We start from the raw sequence: 12027 nt of genomic DNA on the forward strand, positions 1-12027 counted from the left end.
CATATTATCAACTAATAAGGATTGTTTTATCTCCCCTTTACCTGTCTTTATACCTTTAATTGCTTTTGATTTTAGGTAGATTGTTTATATATTTAAAAAGGTCCCTCCACATGCCTATTAATTTGTAGGGTTTTTAATGTGAAAAAAATAGTGCATTTTGTTAAAAAATTTCTGCATTTATGGAGATGATTGTGTAGTTTTGAATTTTTTTGCTTTTTTATATGATTAATTATATTGATTGTTTTCTTGCATCCTTGGTATAAAAATCCTACTTGATCATAAAGAATGATTTTTTTGGATAAGCCACTGTAGTCTATACATTTTATTTAAATTTTTGAGTCAATGTTCATTAATTATAATGACATAACTTTCCTTCTGTGTTTTATCATTCCCTGGTTTAAGTATTTAGATTATATTTGTCTCATTAAAGAATTCCAGTAGGGAGCTTTCTTTATCAATTTTTGAAAAATTTGTGAAGTATTTGGTATTAATTGTTCTTTAAAAGGTTTGATAACAATTATCCTGTGAAAGGATCAGGAGTTTTTTTGGTTTTGCTTTTTGTTTTAGGGAGTTCCTTTTATTTTTCTGAGATTGGGTTACTTAAGATTTTTAAATGAGCTTCTTATGTTTTAGATAGTTTATATTGTTGAAGACAATCTATTTCTTTTGAGCTTAACATTTTGTTAGCATATAACTATATACTGTATTCTGATTATTCTGTTTCTGCTTTTTTGTGATTTAATCTTGTTCATTTTCTATTTTATTGATTTGATTTTCTGTCCTCTCCTTTTTAAACAGGCTAGCTAAAGGTTTATCAATATTATTAGTCTTTTTAAAGAACCAGAATTTAGTTTTATTACTTTTGGTTTCAGTTTCTTTCTCCTCTAAAGTTTTATATCTCTTCTTTTGTGCTTATTTTAGGTTTATTTGTTGGCTTTCTAATTTTTTGCATATTCAGTTCATTAATCTTCTCTTTTTCTATTTTGTTTTAATGTATGTTTGTAGAGATATGATTTTTCCCCTGAGGACTCCTTTAGCTGCATCCCAGAAATTTTGGTATGTTGTTTCATCATTATCATTTTCTTTCACATAATTATTGTTTCTATAATTTGTTCTTTGACTCATTCATTACTTAGGATTTCCTTGTCAAATCTCCATTTGGATGTATGATTTTTGTTTGTGTTCTCTTAACCAATGGCTATTTTACTGTTATGTTCTATAAAGGATGTATTAATTAACTCTGCTTTTTTGTTTGTAATATCTTTGTGTCCTAATATATGGTCAGTTTTCATAAAGATTTCATCTGGTGATGAAAAACCCCGCATTGTTTTTTGCTGTTCTATTTAGAAGATGTCATAAGTCTTTTCACTTTAGTTTGTTCAGCAATTTGTTTAGTCCTTTATTTTTCCTTTTTTTTTCTTTCTGCTAGATTTATCTAAAATGGAGACTATTTTGAAATCTCCTGTCACTATTGTATTACTATCCATGTATTCTTGTATTTAATGTTTATTTCATAAATTTGGTTTGTTTTCTATGGTTCCTTTCCTCATTATGTAGTTTCCTTTTTATCCCTTTTATTACATTTTTTTTTTGCTCTGTCAGGGAGCATGATTGTAATCCCACCTTTTTTTGTATTCATTTGATGATGTGTGGTGCATTTTTATCCATCCTCTCAGCTTTGAGTATAGTGGGGTGTGTCTTTTGTTTTTAAAATGCATTTCTTGTATGCAACAGATTGTAGGTTCTAATTTTCTTACACAATATGTCTCTTTCATTTAATTGAATTGTTAAATTCATTCACATTTAAAGTTATGAGATTTATGTTTATATTTTCCTCTGTTTATTTCTAATACTGTTTTTTTTTCTCACTCTTGTTTGTAAATATGGGACTGTGTTCCTTAAGTTATTTTTGTTCTTTTTTTAAAATGTAGACCTGCTCCTAAAGGTTCTCTTGCCCTTACTTCTTATTCCTTCCTAATTAGTTACCCTTTCTGGGGTTTTGCTTAGTGTTTTGTTTTTTTTTTTTACCTGATTAATGGATTCTTTTTTTCCTCCCTCTCAGTAAAGTTGATTCCTCCTTTCCCCCTCCTCCCTTTCAGTCAATTCTATTCATTAGTTTTTTAATTTCACTTATTTTTGAGGGGTAACTCCAGAGATTTTACTCACTTTCCTCATTATCTTTTCTTTCTGTTCTACTCTAGACTCAGTAAAAATTAATATAGAATAACTTTTAACATTATATTTTATAAGATTTATTAATAATCACTAGAAATAAAGTAATAAAAAAGTAACAAAATAAAACCATGCGCCCATGCCTAATTTACCTGCTCAGAAGGCTTGCTCCACTAATGTTTCAACTCAGGACGGAAAGAGACCTAGACAGGAAACTTCCTCCAATTTATCTTCTGTCTATGTCAGCATGTAACGACAGGAAGTCAGTGCGCTCCTGGGAAATGTAGTTCAAAGGCACAAGATTTCCAATTACACATTCATCCCTTGAGTTACCTTGGAAGACTAGTCTCTCCAATGGATTTTGTAAACATAACCAACTTTTAAATTACAATGATTTGGGGATGAAAGAAAAAGAGAACAAAACCAACAACATACTTAAAATAGCCAATCAGGAGGCAGTCCCCTTCAGCATAAGAGTATACATACAATACAAATGCTTCAGTCCACCACAGTTCAAATCACTGTATCCCAAAGTTTACTGTGGATCTTCTGATGTAGTGTGTGGTTTCTGAAGGCATCTTCATGGCACCTTCTCCAAACAGTTCGCGTTCTGTATTCGGAGAGGTAGTAAGTTTCTTATCCTGAGATGACTCTCAAAAAAATTTTAACTTTGCATTATAGGATAATTACACATTCCTCCTCTTAGGAGGATGGTGAAAAAACACAGGGATCCATGGCTGAGTTATGAGGTATATGAATCAATTGCCAAAAGAAAATAAAAAAATGTAAAAAAATCCAAATACAAGAGAAAAAATAACTTCTGAATGAAATACAGAATATCAAAGTTGTATGTGTAAAAATTCTAAGTAACGAAAAATAAACTTTTAACAGAAGTCCTTTACTCAGTGCCAAATTAATGTAATTATGCAATTACCCATGTAGTAGCTAGGACTACAGAAATTTTGCCACACTATTAAAATACAGAAAAGGGATTAGATTGTGCAAGCCAGGAAGGCAGCCAAAATGAGATGTTTGATAGAATATGGGGCTCAGGGAGTCAAAATAGTCACAACTTTCAACCCCAAACAAGTTAAGTCCTCTTGTCTTGGCTCAAAATTTTTAAAGTCCCACTGGAATTGGTTGGTCTTTTTGACCTTGTGCTTGGTAGGTACTATTGCAGGTTAGCTTTGTTTTTCTTTGTCACTGTGTGCTAGCTCTTTTTGTATTCCCTTCTCCTGGAGTCAAAGTCTCATATTTCTTTAAACAATCATTGGCATTATTTCTATCATCTAAAGCTTTTTGACATTAGGACAAATGTATTTCAAACTTATAAAACTGCAAAATCAAAAATGTTAAAGAAAATCTCAATACTGGTGACATGTGCTTCAAATACAAAAAGAGAAAAAATAAAACTCAAATACTATATTGCACATGCAAGGAAAAACAGTAGTAAAAAAATTTTTTTTAACAATCAACAATATAGCTTACAATCAATGACATCCTATATCAGCCAAGGAGAATTAGAATACAAAGGTTTCTCAACCCAAAATGAGATCCATTTCCTTTGTTAACTGGGCCATGATCCACAGTGAGTGCAAATGATTTTTTTTTTTTACAAAGTAACAGCTTTATAAAACAGTAGTATAACAGCACAGCACATTTAAGAAGTATCAAAATACTTCAAATCATAAAAGCACATTTAAATGATAATAGCAAACAAATGTGCTATCATATAGGATTTACATGAGTTGCTGTGACATTTAAAAAAACCTGTGAATTGATGTATACTTGTCACAAGTTTTACAGATGTAGTAGATCTTTCAACCTTAGCAAAGATATTTTTAACAAAGTCTATTACTGCCATTATTCCAATATTTGGCAGAAGAGCCTACAAAAAACATAAATCTCTGTGCTACTGATAAAAACCTTTTGGGCTCTAAAACATCACCAAGAAATCTAAATTATTCTGGTGGAAATAGATTAAACTGAAGAGTTAAAATATTATGCAGAAGCTACTTTAGACTTCATGCTTTATATATAAAACTTTTTGGCAGAAACTTCTATTTTGTTCTCTACCTTTAATTCAACATTCTTTAATATATATTATATAAAATATACAAAGGTATATTTTATATATGTAAAATAATATTCAGAAGCTACTAGACTTCACAGAGAAAAAATCCTTCACACCTTCAGGATGAGATTGTAACCCATTACAGGGTAACTAAGCCTCTTGGGCACCTTGCTATCTCTGGTATGAGACTATAACAGTTAACAGACCTGTCTACAATATGTCCCACCCATTTCTCGTAGAGCCAAGGGCTAAATAGTGAAAATCACTAAAGATGTTTCATCTATTATATTTTTAATAAATGTGGAGATGGGGAAATACAATAGTGCTATTGTACTTCTCTTCCACTATAAATGGGCTCTTATCTCTCGTCACAAATAATTCAGAGCCGGGAAAATGATCAGAATACTGGTGCTACCAGAATTCTAAAATCACTTCTGAAGACTTCTTAAATCAATTTAAGATATTTAGCTCATTAAATTCTCCAAAAGGTTGTTAGCCAGGTTGACAGAGTTTATCTATCATTTATGTGACAATTAACAAACGCAAAATGGAAGAAAAAGCCTGTATAAGCAACATGTGACCTCTATGGATCTGTTAACAACCTCAGTACCCCTAAGGACCTAACATTTTTTGCCATGAAAGAGAGTTTTTGGAAGATCACTATGGACTTGATATTTTGATCATTATAGGGGAAAGGTAGAAATAAAAATAATGTAACAATATATCTAATAGCCAAAACACAGTAGATCAAACTGATTCAGTGTAACAGAATAGTATTGATCAAATTAATATATGAACTTAAAATAACAAAATTAAATCATAAACCATACAATCATCAAAATATAATAAGAAACAGAGACTTTCATAAAATAATGGAATCTGAAAAGGCTTAAAAATTTCAATTTCAGACTCTTTAAAGTTCCTTTCCTATCCATTTAGGTTCCTTAGGTCACACCTCTGGGATCTCCCAAAGTGAGGGAGAATTCCTTGATGAACATAGTGTGTAGGAATTCCAGAATTGGATGTATTTTAGACTGGGTAGGCCCAAATGGCAAGGGGTTGGAGGGAGATGAATTTCTCCCCGGAATTTCATGCAAGATAATTGCAAGGACCAGTGCACCCAGGAATGAAAGGAAAAAAAAAAATCCTAAAATTGGATCTGTTTGAAATAGGTAATGCATTGCTCTTTCATAGAGCTGGCCATGCTTGCCATTCCACTTTCTGTTTGGAAGAGTAACCTTCCTTCCACCTTGAGGTTAAACACTAGGGGCTACATGCGACCCCATTCCCCTCCCCCACAGGCAGAGCATCTGGATTAGCCAAATTGGGGTAGGGATGGGTGTGTTCCCCTACTGAAATGCAGGTAGACTAGGCTTGAATACCCAAGGTGGGGAGGAGAAGGGATTTATACTTCACCCTCCACAGGGGGGTGGGGGGGGGTGGAAGGTGTTTCTAAATGGCTCTAGAACCTGGGACAATTGGGCATTGAATGTAGTAGTTCATGGACAGCAGAAATGGCAAAGAGTTATGAGGCTAATTTTTGCCTAAAGGAAACACACCTGGGCTTTCAAGGCAAGCAGCGAGGAAGCACTCAGCTGTTGGTAATTTACTTTACCAAAATAAAAACACATGCCCATGGTTAATCTACCTGCTTAAACAGCTTCCTCCACTAATGCCCTGACCCAGGAAGGAAAGAGATCTAGACATGGAACTATCCCCAATTTATGTCTATATCATTATGTAATGACAGGAAGTCCTTGGACTCCTGGGAAATGTAGTTCAAAGGCACAAGATTTCCAATTGCATAACTCTCATCCTCTTTTTGGCACCTGTAATTTTCTAGTTTCTATCTATTCTGTTTTCCTCATACAATCATAACTTCTAAGCTATCCATTTTGAGTTCTCCCCTCTTGGCAGTTTCTGTCATTGCCTTATAAGCTCAAGGATTACCCTTTTTTTCATTGTGCCTCACTCAGAACAAAGACAAGTTTCTAAAGGTGACAAAAACATTGCACCATTATAGAGAACTCTCCTCCATCCTTTTTAAGATGGAAATTGAAATTTCTTACTGATCTCTGGCTTCAGTCTGTTGCAGTTGCTAACCTTGGCTGTTGCATTCTTTTTGTCTAGGTTATTTGAGAAGCAAATAATCTCAGATCTGTCTCCTCCTTGGTGCCCCCCCCCCCCCATTCTTCTTCAAATGTCTATTTATTGAAAGTTCATTTAAAAAAAAAATGTTGTAGTTTAGTCTTTGTACTATAACATTCTATTCTTTCCTGTGTCTTTAGTTGAGTATTGAATAGTCTAGGCATTATTTGAATTTCCATTCTTTGAAAAACTGTTCCTGAAATGAATCATTAAATTTGTCCAATATGTGTCTTAGAATTTGCGCCCCCACCCCCTTTTCTGGAGTTTATTTGTGATTTCTCTTGGTTCTGTCATGTTCTTCTGCGCAACCTGTGATCCTTATGCATCTTATCTTTCAGATCAGCATTTTTTTTGTACATTGAGCATATTTCTTTTAATGCTATCATTTTTACTCCCTTTACTCCAACAAGTGAAGTTGTCCTTCACTCCTGTTTATTTGCATTCCCACTCTAGTTTTCTTTTCTTTCTTGGGTGAATCTTGCTATTATAGATTGCAGTTTCTCATTTTTGCTATGCTAGACAAAAATTTGCTGTCATACGTCTTGTTTCTCCTTTAAGCCACTTTCTCCTCATATTCATCAGTTCATGTTTTTTCATATGATGGCTTGGATTCTGGGTGCCCTAAGTCATCAAAACAGCTGAAATTTCTTTGTTTTTGATGGATGATTTGAGAGAGGATCAAAGGAAATGACTAGTTCTCCATTTTCTTTATCATGTCACCTGAACTCTTTCTGGAAGTTTTGGAAAAAATTAGTGTCTTAGAAGACTTTTATTCATCTCTTGAGATAATCATGTATTTTAAGATATTTTTTTTAGGATGATTGATTGAGTTGATTATTTTCCTAATGTCAAACTATCCTTGCAACCTTGGTCATAGGCAGCTAGGGAATGCCATAGTGCAAAGAGTGCTAGGCCTGGAAACAGGAAGATCTGCATTCAGATCCATCCTCAGACACTTAATTAGCTGTGTGACCCTAGGTAAGTTACTTCATCTCTGTTTGCCTTGACTTCCTAATCTATATAGTGGCAATGCTAATAGTGTATCTATCTTTTCAAGGTTATTTTAAAGATCAAATGAGATAATATTTGCAAAGAAGTTAGCATAATGTTTGATTTATAGTAGACTCTCAAATCCTTCCTTTCTCACTTAATCCCACTGTCCCTACTTCTTTTCCCTCAATTGCTGGCATCTCTTTGACAGGGTCTTGTTATTTCCAAAAAATAAAGGCATTTCTGTTGTTCAGTAAATAAGACTGCCAAACCTGGCATTATGAAATCAGATTTCAAATACTATCTCAGAATTCATTTGCTAGCTTTGTCAAAGTTTCTTGGAAAGTTATCCTTCATCTCCTTCATTCCTCATTTATAAAATGGAACTTCTAATAATAGCATCTACCTCACAGTGTTGTTGCAAGAATAATATATATGGTGCTTTGCAAACCTTAAAGCACTATATAACAATAACATGAAATAATATTATTATTTCATATTTAAATTGCTGTTGTCTGCTATGCAAGTGATTGAAGTGACTGGTAATTGAATTAATAAGAATATTGGAATATAATCTCATAATCTGTAGACTCACCAAAAGCATCTTTGAGACAACTCCAGTAGTAGTGCATAAGACAAAAGAGAGGACATTTGTCTTGTGCCACTACATGATTTAATTTTTTGGTTATTAGGTCTCTATAGCTGAAAAAGTCTTCATTCTTATTAGTTTGACAATTCTGAGTGTTTGGTATGGCTGCATCCAATAAGCATTATCATTCTTAAATTTTAGTTTATTCATTTCCAGATGATTGTGAACATCAGGTCTGTCTTATTTGTTGAATTCTCAAAAATACTTACAGAGTATGTTAGTATGTTGATTTATTAACCTACTAGTTTATAAAGAATAATAAGCTTCTAGAGTAAAATTTTAGTCATTGAATAGTATTTTTGAGGTATCTCATAGATGCTAAACTTTTATAACTTGAAGTGAAATATTGACATTTCTACCACAATCTCTATTGATGCATATGTCTATGCTCCCTAAGAATTCACTGTATATTTAAAATTATTAAAGAAATTATTTAATTAAAAGAATTCTCCACCAAATGGGAAAGTATTTTTAACAAAAACATTTCTATTTTAGATTTGAGTTCCATATTCTTTATTTCCTTCCAGCCTTTTTTTCCCCTCCTTGAGAAGGCAGATTTTGATTTATCACTTGAGGCCATGCAAAATCCACATTAGCCATGTTGTAAAAGAAAACATAAAATAAAACAGAATAAAGTTTTTAAAAAGTATGCTTCGATCTTCATTCAGGGTTCATCAGTTCTCTTTATGGCAGTGGAGAACATTTTTCATCATGGGGCTTTTGGAATTGTCTTGTTCAGTGTAGCTAAGTTGATCATCCTTAAAATATTGCTGTTACTCTGTACAAATTGTTTTCTTCTTGTTCTCACTTAACTTTGCATGAATTCATATAAGTCTCTCAGGTTTTTGTCATTTCTCCATCACAGTTGTATAGCACAACTTTTTTAGCCATTCTTTATTGATGGGCATCCCCTTGATTGACAATTTATTGCCACCACAAAAAGAGCTACTATAAATACTTTTTTACAGATTGGTCCTTTTCCCTTATATTTCATCTTTTTGGGGAGATGCAAACCTAGCATTGGTATCTTGGAGGTATGAACAATTATACAGCACTTTGGGTATAGGTTCAAATAGTTCTTCAGAATAGTTAAATTAACAGTTGGGTTTACAGCCCAAGGAGATAATAAGGAAAAAGACTTGTACAAAAATATTTATAGCTTTGTGGTGGCAAAAAATTAATTTAATTTTTATGTTAGATGCTTTTCCATTTTTATTTGTCTAGTTTCTGCTAATTTTTTTTCCTAACAAGTTTCATTTTACACTGATAGCTGTCATACAGTGATTCCCACGTGAGTAGTGCATTGTTTATTGCTCATTTAGATAGAATCAGTTTAATTATTTGATATATATCTTTGATACTCCTTATTACCAAATCTACTAGCTGTTATCTTGAAGAATCTATTCATTATGTGTAGATCTGAGGCTTCAATTAGTTATAAGCCCTTGGAGTCTCATTTCCTTCCTCTGAACTTTGCTTTTTCAGTAAACAAAACAAAATTTTTTCTTATTTGTATTAATTTAATTTGGTAGTGTTTGTCAAATTCCTAATATGGTTTTTCTAGTTCCTTGTCCATTATAACAGATATTGTGGCACAGAAGCTATAAATAAGTGATTTTATGGACATGTTTTTTCAGATAGTTCTTTTAATTATTGTAATATGAGTTGACCAAATATCCCATGCATGATATTTTCTTGTTCCTTCTGGACCATAATAAAACAACATTTCCTCATGAAGTCATATGTATATATGAGCCATCCTTCTATTTATTGTAACTTTTTTCTTCAAGATTCATTTGTAGTGAGAATGTGAATATCTATACCATTCAGTTTCTTTAGTGTATTATAATACTCATTACACCACTTGATATAAGGATCTGACAATTGAGATTATCTACGATGAAGTAAACATTTATAAAAATTCTAAAAATAAATTATCAAGGAACTCCTAAAGATCAGGTTCTCCATATTAAGTTAGGTTGGTTGTTGGATAGCAGAGATACCTTGTTATTTGGATCAAGCTAAAAATCTTTTTAACCCTTTATGACTTGCCTACTTTTTCCTTGCCAAATATTTGATAGCCTAAGGTCTCCATCATGATACAATGAGGAATTTGGAGTTGTAGCAAAGCTAGCTAATGAATTTAAATTTTTGAAACTTTAATGTTTAAATATCAAACTCCCTACAATGCCATTTAAGTATCTTCCTGCTATTTCTTGCCCTATTGCACACTATCCTCTTCACAAGCTCCATGTTCTGATCATCTAGCCTAGTCACTGTTCTCTAAATATATGCTTTCCCTTCTCATTTCCAATTTATTCTTGGTAGTTTTCCTTTTTCAGAAATCCAATCTCTTCAAATTTCTACTTTCAAAATCTTTCTCTTCTTTTCAATTGCAACAAGTTTCTTTGTTTTCCAGACTGAATGTATTCTCTTTCTCCCGTAATTCACTTCTGTAGCTCATTATCTTTACTTCCTCTTCAAATTCAAATCATATTTTCACCCTTATACTTGCATGTGATATAAGCCTCTGTTCCCTTGCCCTCCCCATTAGATGACATTCTTGACCAGGGATATAGTCATTTTGCAATATTCTCTAACATCTCCAGTACCTGCCTGAGTTCCTTACATAAAGTAGGTTTGTAACAAAAATGCCTTTTAGTTGGCTTGAACTTCATTATTCTAATACTTAATGAAAACAAGTCAGTAAATAATGAGATTGAAGGAAAAGTGTTTTAAGCACAACATACTCATTTCTAGACTGATAGACATTATTTTGTTTCCTGCAACCTGTTTCTTAATATGAGTCTCTATCTACATATAAATATGTATGTTACAAGGCACTACTTTTTCTTTTAGTGAACCCATATGTTGTCTGCCTGCTCTTATCTACTTTGTAAACTGGAACTTCTCTAGCTGCTAATTTTGCAATTTGGCAAATAGGGTAGGCCAACAAGTCGCAGAAAAAATTCCAGAGCAGATAAATTAGCTTTGTTCTTTTCCATCTGGTCTTTGGAATAATGAATTCATGAGACTCTTAAAAGTCTATGTGGATGTGTATTCATCTTCTTGGGTATAACTTAATACTCATACTTGATTATATTCAAAAGACCATTTTCCATTGTTGCTTTTTTCTATCTCTGCCAGGATATATTCTCCCCGGATGACCATTGTGCATCTATCCTTGCCAGCTTCCCTAACTGAGGCCAGATATAAAGGATTTCATTAGGAAGGTGGCACCAGTCTTAGATGATGTTGTTCAAAAATACTATCACTTTTGCTTTTTACTAATTCAGAATGAAAATCTCTCCTCCCCCCTCCCCCATACACTGTCTGTGGTATGATCAATAAATAGATCTAGCTGTCCAGAATTAAGGCTTTCAGAACTAGGTTGTTTGTATGGTTGAATAGCCTGCACTGGGAGCTGTAACAGTTAAATTAGTTTCTAGTAATGAAAGTATTATATTTTATGAGGTTTATTAAGATTATTAGAAATCAAGGATACAAAATAATAAACCATGTTTGTGCCCATGGTTGATTAGCCAATTCAGCCCCCCACCCCCACCCCCTTACTACATCATTGCAAAATGGAAGAGACAGTGTGGGAGGTAGAGAGGCAGTTAAATACTAATTGTGATCTCGCCCAGATGGAGACTCAGGTGAGATTATAGGGAATGCTGGGAAATACCAAGGACTTCTGGGGATTAAAGTCTGGGGTTCAAATCTCCATTTTTTCAGAGCAACATCTTATAGAGGGGATGATGTCTCCAAATCTGCTTGGAGGCCATGATTGATTACAGGATATTGTAGACAAGGTTATATTGAGGACTAGTATCTCATAGTGGTTCCTCATTTGGATAAGTTGGTATTTGTTTTCATGTGCTACCATTTCTGATTGAAATGAGTTCTTTCATGTTGATGATTTTGAATACTACTGAGGTGAGAATAGATTTCTGGAACACACTCTCTAGTCAAGAATCAAGCTTTCAAATTT

General features: G+C 33.2%; 1 protein-coding gene across 15 annotated transcripts in view; it reads left to right on the forward strand.

Annotated features, from left to right (window-relative positions):
• The window catches only part of EIF4G3 (eukaryotic translation initiation factor 4 gamma 3), a 386696-nt gene that overhangs the window by 172888 nt on the left and 201781 nt on the right, over positions 1-12027 (forward strand). For 11 of the 15 annotated variants that reach the window (XM_056795635.1, XM_056795650.1, XM_056795638.1 and 8 more), the window contains exon 4: positions 1006-1056. The exons of the other annotated variants lie outside the window; for them this stretch is intronic. The gene's annotated coding sequence lies outside the window, so the exon portion shown is untranslated. The remainder of the gene's footprint in view (positions 1-1005; positions 1057-12027) is intronic. 15 annotated transcript variants of the gene reach the window in all.

This window comes from Monodelphis domestica, chromosome 4 (assembly GCF_027887165.1).
Source record: "Monodelphis domestica isolate mMonDom1 chromosome 4, mMonDom1.pri, whole genome shotgun sequence".
NCBI lineage: Eukaryota > Metazoa > Chordata > Mammalia > Didelphimorphia > Didelphidae > Monodelphis > Monodelphis domestica.